This window comes from Coptis chinensis, chromosome 9, assembly GCF_015680905.1.
Source record: "Coptis chinensis isolate HL-2020 chromosome 9, ASM1568090v1, whole genome shotgun sequence".
NCBI classification, from domain to species: Eukaryota; Viridiplantae; Streptophyta; class Magnoliopsida; order Ranunculales; family Ranunculaceae; genus Coptis; species Coptis chinensis.
This window is the reverse complement of record NC_141464.1, coordinates 53,705,754-53,721,339: the sequence shown is the minus strand read 5'-3', so window position 1 is coordinate 53,721,339 and position 15,586 is coordinate 53,705,754.

Genomic DNA, 15,586 nt, shown 5'->3' with positions numbered 1-15,586 from the left:
AGGAGTGGAATGAATTCTTTACTCTAGTTATACTGCATGACTAATTGAGAGTAGAACTTTGATATAAACATAGGATTAGATAGTTTACTTCTATCTAGTGTTCTTTAGCATTAAGTAAGACTAAATTATAGTTTTATCTATTATCAAATGACGCCGCTGCCGGGGATATGTAAGGCATAATAGTCTTTTTTTTTTAGAAACTTAGGTTAATATGTAGGTAATAGTTATTGTATATTTCTATAAATATATTGCATTAGCGTCTATGATTGTATTGGCAGTAAGTTTTTGAAATCTAGGTTAGAATATTTATTCTACAAACCCTGTGAGAATCTAACCTAAAAACCTAATATGAGTGATGGCACAAGGGAGAAGTAAATTCCAAATAGATAAATCACACGTCCACTTGCTTGATCACCGTACCATATACTAAGTGAGAAGTTAGGCCATCTTTGGATCGATATAGCCAGAAATTCAAATCTATATAAAAAAAAATTCGGCTAGTCGCCCCTCTGAGCCTTTCTTTAGCCTTTTCATAAACCACAAATCCTTTACCCTTTTATAAAAACAAAATCAAAATCAAAATCAAAATCAGCTTACCCATCTTGAATGAGTCTGAGAAATAGGATGAAATGAAAAAAAAAAAAAAACCTATGGAAAACCAATAATTGTTAATTGTTTCAAAAAGAAAAATGAGAAAAAGAAAAGAAAGTTTCCATCCAGAGAAAAGAAAAATAAAATAAAAGTTAGAACTCCAAAAACATAATCAAAGGAGTCAAAAGCCAAAATAAAAGGGCTAAAGATGGAAACAAAGTGTAGAAGTAAGGTAAGAACAAAGCTTTATCTAGTTATATATTTTGAAGACCCAGCCTATCATCTCAGACTTGTCAATTTGAATATCCATTTTCTTCCTTTTTAAACCATCACCTAATCCCTGCAACACCTAATAAAGACCTTTAGCTCAATTAGAAATAGGCTGGTGTAATAGTAAGTGGCAGATGCGTTTGATCGACCTCGGCTCCTTTGGATTGTCATTGAGATTGTGAGAAAACATTTGCCCACTTCACACTGGAGTGAGCGAAACTTGAGTGGAAAAATCAGAGTGATTTGTGTATTGACACATTCCTTGTGAGAACCTATCTAAGGACACTATTCCAAAAGTTTCAGAAACAAATCTATTATTGCATTTCATAGCATACTTCATTGTATATATGTTTATCCTTAGATGATTTGATTATTATGCATGTATTAGCTTAAGTTACTAATTATATAACACCCCATATATATATTTATATTTCCTATTCTATAAAAATAATAATAATAGTAATAATATTTATGATAATAAATAAAATAAAACAAAATAGGATAAAGATTAGTTGGAGATAGGAAAGGTGGGTAAAGAGGATAAACCCTCTTTGCTGTTTTCAGGGGTTTTAAAAATGGAGAGGATAAAAAAAAAAAAGTTTGACATAGAGAGGAAAAGGGAGAAGTTTTGTTGGAGATCTACTGTGAAGAGGAGGAAGATTGTAGTACGCTTTCGGTTTAGGGTTTTATAGCAAACAAGTTTTTCCGTTAACGGGTGAGTAGCTTTTTTATCTTTCAATAAACTTTTTATTGAAAGTTTTCTATCGAAACAAAAGAAAAAGGTTTACTGTTTCATTTTATATACATGTCAAACCAATCTTTACTGATAAAACTAATTATATATAATTGTGTTAGTATTAGAATGTTTAAACTGTCGATGAGTTTTAGGCATTTTGTGCCGTTATATGTTATTCTGCATGCTTTGTCAAATTGTCTGCGAATTGTCTGCACATTGATTGAACAAAGTGTATTGATAACAATTCGAATTACTTGACTCGAATCTAATGGTTATATACTGCCGAAAATTTGTTATGTTAAATTATTTGAGTTTTGCATGTTATTATACTACCGTTTGTTTTGGTTGTGTGAACCAATTTATTTGGTTGATTGAATGGGTTTTCGGTTGATGTTGGGTGATAGGTAGATGTTTGGTGGTTTGTTTGGGTACTGTTGAAGTCATCCGATGGTAGTTAATGGCGTCGAGATCGATTTTGGAGAAGTGATGGATTTGTGTTTTGTTTATACCAACAGGTTAGGTTTTTGAAGGGGAGCAAAACCGAACCTTTTGCTGGTGTTGGGTGGTCACGTTGTGGTGGCTGATTCGGTGGAGGAGGAGCTGTTTGAGGAGATGACCGAGAGCATGATCCGGTGCTCTCGGTCTTGTTTAGTTAAATTTAGATTGGTCTAATTTTAGTGGGCTTGGGCCGAGTTATAAACATGTGGGCATAAGTTTGATTAAGTTCATTTGGGGAAGGCTAAAGGCTTTTGGGTTATGGTTAGATGGGTTTAGAATCTATTGACCTGTTGACCCTTGGCGTATTGACTATTGTTGACCAATCAACCTTTTGACTTGTTGACCAAGTTTAACTTTTGACTATTGGCTAGGATTAGGTCTATTAGGATAGGTCTAAGGTTATTAGTGTGCTTGGCTTTAGGCTAAGATTATATTTTTACATAAGTGTGTACGTGTATTAATTACTACGTAAAATTTCATTCTTACTATAATTCTTTTATGATATACGATGCTATGACACTTAGACATCGTGATAATTAATAACGCGTGAACAATGATATACGAAACAATCAAGATACTTCTCTTTATGCTGAAAGAATATACGCAATACGATTTAATAATATTCTCAACAGGTCGACCTCACCCTTTAAAACTCTCCACGCCCCCAGATTTGGAAATGAGATATTATGACTTGTTTGTCATATGATAGGTGGGCATTTATTGAATATGCCATAAATGGTTAATTAGTGTTATAAATGGGTATTTATTAACTGTGTCATGAATGACCCGGGTATTTATTGAATGTGTCATGAATGACCCAATAGTTTAGACTGTCCTAGAAAGGAATTAAGGTATTCGCCTTGCGGGTTGGTTGTATTCCTTGAGTATACAGGAATGTAAGGTTAGGTATTCCGTGAATGTGGCAGTAATGACCCAGAGCATTCATTAAATGTGTCATGAATGACCTGTTTGTATTATGATGGGTATTCCTTGAATGTGGCGGGAATGACCGAAGGTATTCATTGAATGTTCCATGAATTACTTGAGATTTTATGCCCAAAGAGGCTGCGATTATGTGTATGGAAAGCCCAGAGATGGCTGTGATATAGTGGTACTCGGTGGGAGAGAGGCACACAGGAATGTGTGCTTTGGCAAATATGTGGAGTGAAAATCGTGGAGTAAGTACTAAAGGGTGGGTGTATAAAAATTAATCGGTTTAGTTAATAAGAGAAATTGATTTGGTTGTGTGGGTGTGTGCTTGGTCTTGTGTTGAATACATATAGATTAGCTAAATATGTATATTAAGAATTTCTAACTTTCAAATTTCAGGAGGGTAGGACTTACTAATATTTTGTGCAGGGACGCTATCCTACCCTTACATAGAAGTGATTATCGGTAAGATTTAATTCAATTATTAAGTTATTAGAATGGAAATCTTGCTTGAGAAGAACCTATGTCGGTTGAAAAGACAGAACTACTTGTTTTCCAAGATGAGAATGGTTAAGTATGGGTACATTTAAAGTGATTGATTTGATAATTAAAGTTTGGAAATTTCTTTATGTTGTTAGTCTACTTACACCAGCAAATTCCATTTTTGTTGACCCATGTTTGTTTTGTTCTAGCAACGTGGGTGTGTTCTTGGGAACATAGGTAAAAGGCAATAGAACTACGGCGTTTGATTTGGATTCGTTTTAGGAGTAAATTGTTAGTTTATTTTATTAGGCCCAATCCTTTTTGGAAGTATATATGTAATAATGTCATTTTCATATTCATTATGACTTGAGAATATGATGTTGAGGAGTTAATTATTCTTAGAGTTATGTTTGATGATTTTTGGAAGGAAGATAACATTTTAATAAAGTGGTGGCAGATATATATATTTGGGATTATTTATTGTAAGTTGATTCATTTATGATATGGGTTTTCAGTATTTGTATGTGTTGTATCCACCCCGTCATAGCCTGGGTTTTTAGACAATTGAACATAGTGATGTTTGAGATATTTATATTTCAAATATTAATTTTGTAATTGTTTAGAAATTCGGGTCGTGACAAATTGATTATTCTTTATTCATTACTAGTGAGATGTATAGATGTCTAAGATTAAACAAGGAAACATTATTTTTATTTCATAGTCGTTGTAGTATAAATGAAGTTTGTGAGTATCTTCTCTGGAAAACTCTCACGAGGCTATAACTTGTCAACTAGAAAATTCCTAGTGGTTTAAGGCCTTATTGCATATGGTCATTGCAATCGCACTCAGCGAAACTAGTTAGAACTCCATTTTTGGTCACTTATTTTAATTTCTCATCTTTGCTTGAGGACAAACAAAATGATGTTTGGGGGTGGTTTGATAAGAGCTCAAAACTGTAGTTTTAACCCCTTAATAGTATTATATTTAGGGTAATTATGTTTATAATAAATAAGAGTTAGTATTGTCTATGTGTTTTTGTGTATTTTAGGTCTTAATTAGAATCAATTGTGTAAAAAAAAAATGTCACTTTTGCAAGAGAAAGGAGTCAAATTGTTTGCTAAAGAAGTTTTATAGTTAAAGCCCAAGTTTCAAGGACGAAAAACCTTTTTAAGCTTAGTCAAAGTTGGAAACTCAAAGTCAACTCGGGCATAAAAAGAACATAAAAGTCAACATAACTTTAGCAGGTCGTATCTTTGGACTCAGAGCTTGCAATTGGGCTTATTATATGTTAAAACCACAGGCTTGGAAAGAGCTTTCTAATGGTCTAGGCCTTGATCCAATCAGAGTAGTAAAAATGGACGAAAAGGGTGTTGCAATAAATTCCAAAAGAGAAACCCTTTTAGGACTTAAGTATTTAGGCTTTGGATGGGCTTGATTTAGTGGCTCAAAATACATCTCCAAAGCCCATGCACGAAATTATAAACCTAATCCTCTCCTATATAAAGAAGATTAAGGCTAAACTCTCATTTCTCTCCCCCATAGTTTAAAATAATTTAGGTTTTATATTTTTAGGCTCAAACTATATTAAAACATTTCAAGTTCTTATTTTAATACAATTTCTTATTATACAATGTCTTCTTCTTATTCTTTATTCTATGATAGTCTAATGAATCATAGCTAAACCTCCATTAGAAGGGTTTGATTGAAGCTTTGATGAAGACTTAATATATTAGTGTAGAGTAGTTACTAAAAAAGCTTCAAGCCTAGGTTTTCTATTTAGACCTAAGTAGAATTAGCCTAGGCTAGATGATAGTTCATCCGCTATGAGAATTGGTTTACACTTCCTCTCATGCTAATTATTATATGACTAGAGATACCATAAGTAATTAGGGATCGTAAAGGCCTAATATTTATGTTTGAACCTTGTGTTTGAACGTAAAGATTAGGGTTTGCGACGAACTTTATGCTAGCATGTTAGGTATTAATCAAGGTAGATTCGAATCTCTCTAATTCCTTCTTCATATTCACAAGTTCATATTTATTTGCATTAGTTTAATTTAGAATAGATTCAAATTAGTTTTCACCATATTAGTTCTATTTAGAAATCATTACTCTCACACTGTTTTAATTGTTTACCATTAGTTGAATTAGTTAAACATCTAAGCAATTAGGAGTGGAACAAATTCTTTACTCTAGTTATACTACATAATTAATTGAGAGTAAAACTTTGATATAAGCATAAGATTAGTTTAGTTTACTTCTATTTGATGTTCTTTAGCATTAAGTAGGAGTAACCTATAGTTTTCTCTATTATCATGGACTTCATTGTAATGGACTACATGTTGAAAATATTATTTTCTTCTAAATTCGTATCTTCGCTTCTTTGGATATTGTTATGCGAATGTTTCATGATCCGTATTAGTGGATGTGCTTATTCTTTGTTGTCTCATTTTTTAAAGGGTTTTTTTCGTTTTTGATTTGGGTTACAAATTTCTCTTCTGAGTTGAGTATGTTTTGCAGAGTTTTGAAGCTTTGAATTAAAGAGTTATGCATTGGTTGTGGACCCAATTCAGAGGGTTAAATGGTGGTTATTCATGCTTTTGCTTGGTCACACAAATCATGAAGATGGGCAAGAATAAAGCCAAACAATATTCAGTTTCATATGTCTCAATAGAACCTCCGTTCAAGTGACTAGATCATAGATGTAATTTGTCATTTTGGTAAAACCATATCTCTGAATGCAAACATGTTTTCCCAGTATGGTGACATTCTCTACCAAGCAAGAGAAGTAAAATATGGTTGGAAGGGCTCCGTTCTAAAGTTCCCTCTCATACCCTCTTCATACTCTTGCATTTAAATGAATAAAAGAAGTCCTTTGCTCTGCAGTTAAATCTGCCACAAAGTTCATGAGTTTTGTCTTTAAAAGGAAGAAGTTTCAAGTTCTGGCAGAATGGTTACATTTTCGTGAGGTATATAAGTTATTTCCTCAAAAAAGATGTCAATATTGATTATTATTCAGCCTGAGAACTCTATCAATCCCTCAATATTACAGTTCATGTCTTCCATTATTTCCATGCTCTTTTCTAAATATATTCTATTTAATTAATGTTGTACAAGCACATTTGATTATATTTACACACCCTCTTATGAACTGCACATAAACTGGACAACTCACACTTGGGGTGGCAAGAGCCAGGTAAGAAAAAAAATTATAGATGTCTAAAACATGCGTTTCTTGATGTTCATGACCACTTTTGACTATCGCAAATGAAAACCATTTGGGAGTGGACGTGGTTCTTTGTGGAATACTGTAATATTTCAACACTTTATTATTTACTAATTCTTTGCATATTTTATCTTTTCTTAATAACGAACACCTCTCTCGAGATTGAGATGGAGTTAAGCTTCTAAAAAGCCTAATCTAACAATATATTGTGAGTTGTTGTTAGTTTGTGTCACACATAGCTTTCTTGCTCTCCAACACACAAAATGCCCAATATTCTTAAGTATCCACGTATGTGGTTCGATATTCCAACTGTAGGCTTTGGCCTACGCTGTTCTCTTCCCATATACCATGTTTTAATTAATAGAAATCATAGATTTTCTAAGAAACTTCATAGCAACTTTACACTGATGATTGATTCTCTCTTATCTTGATGTAGTGGCCAAGCACTGTGCACCACAACTGCCTACTGAGCTATTAATGTTGTGTAGTTTAAATTACATTGTCACTATCTTCATTGCAAAATTTAAGCTCACAAGAACACTCCAATGAAGCTGAATTTGCACTTGATTGTATACACTCGATCACCCCTTCAGGGTGGGGCGGCAAAAGGTTTCAATACCACATTGACTCTAATAAAACTTTAATTGCCAAATAGCTTGATTGAGCTAGGTGACTATCAGAAGACAAAACTGAAACTGATGGTGAGAAATGGTGCGCCAATTTACTATTGTTTGATTAATTTAAATGGGTAGATTAGAATACATTATATGAAATTTTCCTACGTCTCTTTATTTCAAACTCGATGGTCATGTCTCTATACATAATTTTCAAACTTGAATCTTACCAGTCGCCACATCCTTACTTGGGTTGTTGGGTTTTTGGTTACACATTATGTTTTGCATACTTCAGTGACTTTCTCAAAAGGTGCACATAACTTTTGAGAGTTGACATATTTCAGTGTGTGATGAGAACATTAGTTATAATGTCTTCAGAATGTCCTACTTCATTGTACTTCTTCAGCACTTCTATAGTTGAATATTAGGATGTGGAGTCTTAAAAACATGTGGTACTTAGTTTGTTGCATATGCAAAATCTGTTTCAAGGACGCCATGACCCATGTCCCTTGTGGTCTTTTATTAGATAATACTTTTTTGACACTTAACTTTACTTCTTTTCCTCAATGATGAAGCGTTTTGGTAAGATATTGTTCAAGATCTATTGTTTTACATGGAGTTTTCGTTATCAACAACCAATGGTTTCCAATTTCATCTAATTCCACAGGAAAGGATTACAAAACTACTTGGTTCACTACATATCGGTTGGAGTTGTTTGCTACATATTTGTTGACTGTTGTGTCTTGGTAAAAGGCCATGCTACCACACAGAGTTTTTATAAAGAGCATTTTGACCACCTTTTTCTCTTTTTGTTTTCTTAATTTTCTTGGTAAAGTAATAATATATAGATTCATAGAAAGATATGTTGTGGTTACTAATCATTGGTTTAGTTAAATTTTGTATTAAACCGTATGTATCAGTAATTGTTCCACTAAAGCAATATCTTTGTCTAAACCACTTGAACAGTCTTGTAGAGCTAGCTGGGGAGTTGCAGAAATTGTATGAGCAATTTCTTTGTCATATGAAGCTAAGGAAAAAGAAAAGCTAGGTAATGCCTCTTCTTTTATTTGTTACCCACTAGTTTACATTCTATCTTCCCAAAATTATTATAATCTAACCTACAGCTAATGCACTTCTACACCAAGGAACGAAGAGCTACCATGGCTACATGGTGCACTCGCTCATATAACAAGGAAAATGAAAAGGCCAACCAAGTCATTTGCAAAGCCTAAGCTGGGACCTCAGGAGCTAATTTAAAAGTAAAAAAATAGTGATCTTAAAGGTGTTGATGCCAAAATGTTTAAGGAAGATGTTTCCACAGACAAGCAGAGTGGGATATCTGACTTAAAGGCTCACTTTTCTTCTAACCATTTCTCAAAGCAAAAAGAGAGCATTGATGTGGAACCAAATAAAGCTAAAACAATCTTTCTTAGCACTTGTTCTTCATGTTGTGAAGAGTTATAGTTTTTTCTATTAATGTAAAATTGAATTTCTGATGTTTGTCTGCTTATTGTTCATTTCAATCCTTTGTAGATTTTCTATCTTCAATTGGTTCTAAAGGAACAAGTTTAGTTTGGGTGTTAGAACCTTTTAAAGATCCTATTCTTCTGCATTTCGCTGCCCTATTCTATAAATCTGTATGGTAATCACGTGCATCGCACGGGCATGATGTTAGTGTCTATAAACTGTAAGGGTGACATGCAAGATAACTGACACCAAAGATAATTGATCAATACCTTACTTAGTACACCAACTTTAAAATAAATCTCAAAATTGTGTGATCATAAATGCGTACATGCTCTTCTCGTAAGTTAGCCTAATAGAGGGATGATTTCAGGACAAAAATTGTGGATGCATGACAAAATCAAAATCTTAACTCGGATGATGAGGGTGTGATTGTCCTTCAGTGGCCGGCAACGAACATTTAGCATGTTCAATCTGCTGCCAGATTTTTGTGTTTTTTTTCCTTTCTTAAGTGCCAACACGATCTGAAGATCGAGACATTTTATCTATAAGAGATACTTCACAAAGCACTAATTGTGATTAGTTAAGAATGAGCAAGCCTAAAGTCTTCCATAAGCCCATTCTTAGATACTTGCCTACTTGTTATGTTCAAAAGATTGAAGAGAATATAGAGGTCATAACCGTGCCACTGTTTTCAGGGGATTGACAGCTTGAAATAAGACCATTTTTCCTATCTAGTGTCGATCAACAATAAACTTGATCGAAGTAATAATATGCTAAATATTTGATATTACCAATTTCCTAATGGGATTTTGCACAATTCCCTAATGCTATAATGACACAAGTCAAGTCAGTAGTTATTACTAGCTTTTGGACCCGAGCATACGCCCGGACTCTATTATAATATTTAACTTTTTTTAAATTATTTTTTACTCATTTTTTTGAATAAATTTAATGTTTATATTATGACTTCATGAGTACAATATATATAGCATTGGGTTTTTAGTAACATATTTCACTTATTTGTCTATAGAAATAAGTATTTAAACAAATAATCTAATAGTTGAAATATTTGATGTAAACAACAAACTAATAATTGAAATATTTTATTGTGGTTATTTCTGTTGTTGACTGTATGTAGTGATCTCAATTTCTACCCATGTTTCAAATAGATTTTTTTTGTTCAGGTGGCCTCCATATATCGCTTGAGGCGTATTAATTTTCATAAGTGTTCTTTTGAGTACACTTTTGATTTAAACTAGTACAATTGTCAATGTTGGCAAAGAAGTTTAAAACAAAGATAAAATTTCTTGGTCACTTAATAGTTTATTGCAATAACCACAAAACAATGGAACTATAAATATATTTGACTTAACATTTTGTTTAAATAACTACAAAACAATGTAACTAATAAATGAATTATATTAAACAAACAAACAAATAAAACTATGCTAATCTTCAAGAATCATTGCTAATATCGATAAAATTTTCTTTTTTGTCATTTATGCATATCGGATTTGACGCACCACCCCTTGTCATTGCTAATTTTGTTTCTAAATCATTAATTGTTTTCTTCAATAATACTACATATTACTTTCTGTAGATCTTTATTTATCTCAATGTAGTGTTAGAGAATATCATAATTGACGTCATATATCTGTAAGTTCTTGTAAGTGTTTTATTGCATTCTTTGTTGCTAACTGCTCTGAATCAATTCTTGTGGCTTTTCTATCTCTGAGAATCCTTTGTGTAAATATTTTGTATCTAGTGATGTCAATTTCTACCCATGCTTCAAATTGATTGTTTTCATTCAGTTTGCCTCCATATACCACTTGAGGTGTATTAATTTTCTTAAGTGTCCTTTTGAGTACACTTTAGAATGAAACTGGTACAATTGTCATTGTCTGTAGAAAAAACAATATTATTATATAAAAAAGATAAAATAAATATTGTTTGTGTTTGTTATTCGGTTCGTTGTACTGTTTATATACTTTGGTCATAAGGTCCGTGCGTAAGGCTTTTATCACTGACTTGACAGTTACGTTAGTTGATAAACCAATAAGCCATATATAATGGATCCATGGTAACCAAGACCAAAGGCTAGCAATGCATCCCCATATATATGGCTTAAATTGTTACACATATTGAAAACTTCCCAAGGGAATCCACTTGGGCATTAGGGATATATGCATATTTAATTGACTGACTCTAACATGCAAGTGTATTAATTGCTCCTCCTCTCGTGTAGAGCACTTTACAACATAAGATGGTTTTATTTACCTATAAGTCAATGGAAGCCTCACATTAATTCTCCGGCTAACACTATTTTTTTCAAAGGATATCAAGTCTTTTAATATTTTCATTAAATTTTAATGTTTTATTTATCAAAATTACAACTCTTCTCATCTCAATAATAATTTCAAAGTCACATTCAATTAGTATATATTCAATAGTTGATATAACATAAATTGACATACCTATAATTTTAAAAGAACCTTGGTTGTTGCTGGAGAGAACAAATGTGTATTAGATCTTTAGATTTTCAATGTGAATATTGTTGTATTTGGATATCTCTTTTATAGAGTTTGTTTTCTTGATATTAGAAGTTCGACTTGATTTTGATTTTGATATCCTTTTTTATTTTAGAAATTCTAATTTGAGATGTAAAATACATTGTTGAGCACACTTTAACTATTTTACAATGTTTGTTCCCGAACTAATGGGCCCATTTGCATATGTTTTATTTTTTTAATTGTCAAAGCCCATGTATTTTTCATTAGGCTAAAAAGCAAGCCTAATCATTCATGAAGAGTACATCACGTGTCTTCTAGTAACACATATTATGTTGATAGTTGTTATGTTCAGTTGACTAAGGGAAATATTGTCTTTTTGTTTTCATTTGCTATGCGACCTTTCCAAGAAAACATTTTCTCCTTCGCTGTGACATTCCCTCTCTAATCTGTTTAACAAAGCTCGTAACTAAATAAAGAAAGCCTACTAATCGAAATTTGTAACAGTCTATTGAAATGTCTCGGAGTTGTAATCTTCCTATTTAGGTTGTCACCGTCTCTGCTAGGTGTTTATGGAATTATTGTCAAGCACACCTTTGCTGCCTCAATTGTTCCTGAACCTAAGAACATCCGTCAAAAGCCGCATCTCTTCTTTTCTTATCTGCCAAATGAAATGGTCAAAGCATGGAAAGTAGACTCGATAAATCCAATCGTCAAAAGCCATCGGAAGAAAGGTTGCGAAGCAAAGCTAAAAACAGATCCAAGTAAAGTAATTCACTTGGTTTCTGCTGCTAGCTCATCTCTTCCTTTGAAGCTTATTTTTGCCACTAGCTCATCTCTTCCATTTTCATTGTTCTTTGGATTAATTTTTGTAGTAATCCTTTTGTAGAGGTGCTTATATTCAAAACCTTTATTTTTATTCAAGCCATTCAAATGTTTATCTTTGACAAATGTGAAAGTTAGCTGCAGTCCCTATCATATGAATTTTTATCTAAATGTAAGTGTATTAATCCTCTCTTTTCCACACCGCTCTATCTGGTAGTATTCCATGCTCTGTATTCACTCTGTATTCCATATTCTCTGCGTTGTTTTTAGTATGGCTATGTATTCTCTGCTTTGACTTCCTGTTATATTTTCCTTGAGCTTTTGTTGAGATGTCTTCAATGTACATTCAATTGGCTTGAGTTGCATGAAGAAATGTAACCTAGGTAGAGAGGATAGATGCATTTCTGATAATGGAGAGGAGGTATGGTTTTGATTGACAAATGTGAACGTTAGCTGCAGAACGAACATTGTGAAATTGAATTTGTATGGAAATGTAAGTGTATTGATACTTTCCTTTCCACGCCATTCTGTCTAGCCGTATTCCCCATTTTTTATTTGGATGTTTATTATATTACCTGTTTTGACTTTTTGTTATATTTTCCTTGTGATTTGGTTGAAATATCTCCGTTCTTGGGCTGCATGAAGAAACGGAACCTATGTAGATGAGAGGATATATGCATTTCAGATATTGGAAATGAGGTAGTAATGAAATTCTTAAAGTGTAGTAGACTATTATGTCTGATCTACATGCATGATTCATTATTATTATTATCCTTATTATTTATATCATTGTTTGTTTTTTTGTTTCTTCGAAGATCTCTTTATTTGTGTATGTTGGCTGTGTCTTTTAGCTAATCTTTGTACTTATGTTGAAATGAAGTAATCCATTACACAATTGAAACTACTATAAAGGAACGAAGTTACTTTTAAAGATTAAAAAATGAAATTCTGTAACAAAAATAAACTATTAAAATTCGAAAAATACAGAGACCATATTGTCAAAGACCACTATGTGCAATACTAGTATACTATCTATATACTAAAGTAGAGACCTCTAAGAATGATTTTTCTCTCCCCTACGTGACACTCTAATATGAAAGATAGCCTCTTTAGAGAATTTGAGTGTATTTAGGAGCTTTCACTTTCCATAAAAACAATTTTATAAAAAATAGGTTATGTACAAGTCTAATTTCTCTTTAGAACACTAGCCTCTTTAAAGAGTTCGAGTGTATTTCAGAATTTCCAATTTCTATTAAACTAACTTGCTAAAAAAATAGGTTCTATACAAGTCCAATCTCTTTTCTGGAAACTATGTCATTCTTCATTTGTAAGGCTTCACTTATGTGCTTAGCATATTATCTCTCATTGTACTCTACCTTATTTTGAATACAATTTTTTTCCGTTGAATACTATCTGTTATGTATCTTCTTATGTTTTTTTATTTTGTTTACACTCCAATATGCAGTGTTGTCATGTTGTGTATTTAAAATTTTAAATACAACACCCTAGCCATTATTAGGTCACCTCACATTATGAATTTACTGGCCACACATTCATGACTAACACATTTTTTAAAAAATCCAAGAGTACACCCAAGTCATCAACAGTTACACTATATACATAATATTTTGACTTAAAACATAAGCTAGGCAATGCAACTATACAAATGCTAAGCATAAAATACTATCTATATACTAAAGTAGACACCTCTAAGAGTGAATTTTCTCTCTCCTATGTGGCACTCTAATATGAAAGATAGTTGTTTTAAAAATCTTGGAGTTTCTTTCAGCAATGGCAATTTAACCTTTCCATCCTGACAACAAAGAGAAAATTTTGGATTAAGTGGTCGCTTACTTCTTATGGTTCTTTCTTCAGATTATAGCTACACAGTGTCTACACACGCAAGTTAGACAAATATATATATATTAGGTTAGACAAAATGCTTTATTGTAATTAATCAGTGTTATTTGTGAATGTGTTATTCGAAAATCTTACTTACTTGTGATAGTATCTTCATTGTTATCTCCGTTGTCATTCATTTTTTCATCTTGTGAAACTACATTTTCCTCATCTGTTACATAATAAGATTAATTATTATGTATATGACAAAAAAAAAAAATTATATGAAATTGATAATATTATTTACCACTTGAATTTTGATCATCGTACTCATTTTTTATGTCCATAACATCAACGACAGTTTCATGTTGATTTGTTTTTGTGGCAGTTTGCAAAGGTGTTGCGAAAGATTGGTATAGGAATTGATACGCTGGATAATTTTCATTAGTAGTCCAATTCATCCATTATGTATGTGTCCCACCTGTAGAAAATATAATATATAAACTATGATATAGAAAAATTCACCTTAGTAGGCCCTATAACTTCTTATTTAAGAAAGGGAAAGTGAATTTAATGCCTCAGAATATTTAAGTCTTAGTTTTTTCTTACTTTTGTTTTTTAGTTAAGTTTGGTGTTGACTATTGAACAATTTAGTTTTCATCTCTTGGTTTATAGAAACCTCATATATGGTTTATGTATTATTCTCATTCGCCAGGTTCATTTTCTAGAAAATAGTTTATTAACAATCAAATGTACCATTGTACACAATAGCTGTAGTGGCATGATACCGTCCTGGAATATCATAGGGAGTTGGGCCGGACTTAACATAACCCACGAGGCCGCGCTGCACCAGATCGGGATGCCAAAGACGCGGGGTCGGGTGCACGGAAACCCTACACATGGAGGGGAGGGGACCGCGAGATAGAGGGACAGGTGGAGGGTTGAGATGAGAGAGGGAGGGGATATAAAAGGGAAGTGAGGGGAAAAGAAAAGGGGAGAAAAGGAGAGAGAAAAAGAAGGGGGAGAGGGGTGCGGCAACACAGCCAAGAGAGGAGGCGGTGAACAGGATTGTAACCAGTGTTTGAGTTGTAACACCTTGAACTCAATATTTGGGTTGTAAGAGCTTGCCATTGGTATTTGTGTTATAACATTTGGCGCTGTCTGTGGGGAGCAACAGGGTAGAAATGGCACCAAAGAAGGGGCGGGTAGGCCCCGAAGAAGAGAGTCCCGAACAAATGCGGAAGAGGCGGTGGTGGAAGGAGAGGGAGGGATAGAGGAGGAAGAGCAGAGGAGGAAGCGCTGCTCATGCGAGAAGAAATTGGGAGGTTGAGAGAGGAAAATGAGGAGCTGAGGGAGAGAAAAGAGAGAAGGGAGGAAGAATCCGGGATGAGACGTAAGAGGAAGCGGAGAGAGAAAAGGCGGAGGACGAGGAGCAAGGACCGACCTTGGTGGACAATCGGTGACCGGGTTAACAATGGAGCAGTCCAAAGAAATGATTAACAAAGCGGCGAGAGGCTTAATCTTCACCGCATAAGGGCTCAAACGGGCGCGGCCAGTCAAGTGGTGGCGGGGTTGAATCGCAACCCCCTGGCGGACGCGA